The following is a 2442-nucleotide window of genomic DNA, read 5'->3' as shown; positions in this document are numbered from 1 at the left end:
AATACTTTGGCCACCTCATGTGAAGAGTTGACTCATTGGAAAAGACCCTGATGCTGGGAGGGATTGGGAGCAGGAGGAGAAGGGGACAACAGAGGATGAGATGGCTGGATGGCATCACCGACTCCATGGGAATGAATTTGAGTAAACTCTGGGAGTTGGTGATGGACAGGGAGGCCTGGCATGGTGTGATTTCATGGGGTCACAAAGAGTCGGACATGACTGAACAACTGAACTGAACTGAGCTGAGCTGAACTGATCTTATACTTCAAATTGGAGAAATCCCGTTTCTCCCAATGTAGCATTTTGAATAATTATCATACAATATCAAAACAAGGAAACTGACATGGCTACAACATACATGTATATTTCAACCTCATTTTATCACATGTGTTGATTAGTGCAAGCAATCAATATACAACTCTATTCAATCAACACAAAAATATTCCTTGTACCGCCCATTTATAGTAACACTCCACTCCCTACTTCCTTTGCATCCCTAATCCCTGGCAATAAACAATTTGTTCTCCATCTTTCTAATTTTGTTGTTTTTGAGAATGTTCTGTAAGTGGAATCATACAGTATATGACTTTTGAGATCACTGCTTATAGTAATAGTTTGTACCTTTTATTGCTGCGTAGTATTCCATCATATGGATATACTGCAGTTTATTTCACCATTAACATATTATAGAACATTTTGGTTGTTTCTAGATTTTTGTTATTACAAATTCTTACCGGCAAGGTGTGAGGGAGTCAGTCTCCCTCATCCGCATGTGGTACTGTCATGGTTTTTAATTCTAGCTGACCTAGCAGATATGTAGTACTACCTCATCCTGATCTAAAATTGCATTTTCCTAATTGTTAGTGATGTCAAACATCCTTTTGTGTATTTACTCACCCTCCACAAACTATCTTTGGTGAGATGTCTTTTCCTTTCTCCATATTCTAAATGCTATAAACTCTGTATAGGAAGTTTTGTTGAATACTTGTTTGCAAATAATATCTTTCAGTCTGTAGTTTTTCTCCTAATCCTTTTTTTTTTAATTTGTTGCCTCATATAGTTAATTTTTTCTTTTTTGTGGTGATGACAAGACCTCTTTCTCACAAAGTTGAAGTATATGATACAAAGCTGTTAACTATAGAAATACTGTTGTATAATAAATCTTCAGCACTTACGCATCTTACATAACTGAAGTTCTGTGCCACTGGCCAACATTTCCTCATTTCCTCCTCCACACAGACCCTGGTAACCAGTCTCTACTCTCTGTTTCTATGACTTTTGGTTGCCCAAATATACCCATTGTAAAAGTCATCAGAATTGGTCCATGACAAGCATGTGGTAAATAACCTCAGAACCCTTAAAATATCCTGCCTGAGAAAGTGGTCTTTGCTTACCTGAGACTCGAGCCTTGCCAGGTATCTTATGCTGACCATATGATTCATGATGAATACCTGGTTTCTATGCTTTTAGGTTAAGGTGTATCAGAACTCTAAAAGCAGAGCTTGAAGATTATGAAACTAATTTCATTCATGTGAGTGCTCTATGCATAATTGATTTCCAATAAAAACCTGGACACCAAGGTTCCAGTGAGCTTCCTTGGCCCTGGCTGGCAGCACTGTGCACTTGTTATCATACATTATGGCTGAGAGAAGTAAGCTGCATCCACATCACTGTACTAGGAATCTCATATCTGGTTTTTTCTAGACTCATTTATCTTTTGCTTTTGCTAATTTCAGTCTTTATTCTTTAAATGTAATAAATTGTACACATGAGCTTATCCAGGTCCTTCTGGTAAATCATCAAACCTGACAGGTCATGGGGATCATCCAAAACAGCTAGACATATGTAACAATGGAATAGAATTGAGAGTCTAGAAATGAATCTTAATTCTTATGTCAATTGACTTTCTATGAGGGTTTCAAGACAATTCAATGAAGAAACAGTCATCTTTTTAACAAATAGAATTGAGAAAATTGGAAGACCACATGCAAAAGACAAAATTTAGACTCCTATGCTAGATCATGCAAAATTAAATTAAAATGGATCAAAGAGATAAGTGTCAGAGTTAAAACTAAAATCTCTTAAGATGAAAACACAAGAGTGAACCTTCATGATCTTGAATCAAGAGATGATTTTTTAGATATGACACCGAAAGCAAAAGCGACAGAAAAGAAAGTTCATCAAAATTTAAAACTTATACTTTAAAAGATACTATCAATAAAGTGAAAAAGGTACCTAGAGAATGGAGGATATATCTAAATATAAAATGTCTAACACATCAAATCATATGTCTAACAAGCATAACTCAAGAGATGGGATATTTCAGACTGGAGTTGGAACCTATGCAAAAATGAAGCAGATGCTAATATTATCTTTCTAACATTTTATAAGAAGTTAGCAGCAATTTGGAGATCAATTCTCATTTAGAGAATTGATGTACTA

This window comes from Odocoileus virginianus, chromosome 9, assembly GCF_023699985.2.
Source record: "Odocoileus virginianus isolate 20LAN1187 ecotype Illinois chromosome 9, Ovbor_1.2, whole genome shotgun sequence".
Taxonomy (NCBI): Eukaryota; Metazoa; Chordata; class Mammalia; order Artiodactyla; family Cervidae; genus Odocoileus; species Odocoileus virginianus.
The sequence above is the reverse complement of the archived record's forward strand: the minus strand, read 5'-3'. Positions refer to the sequence as shown.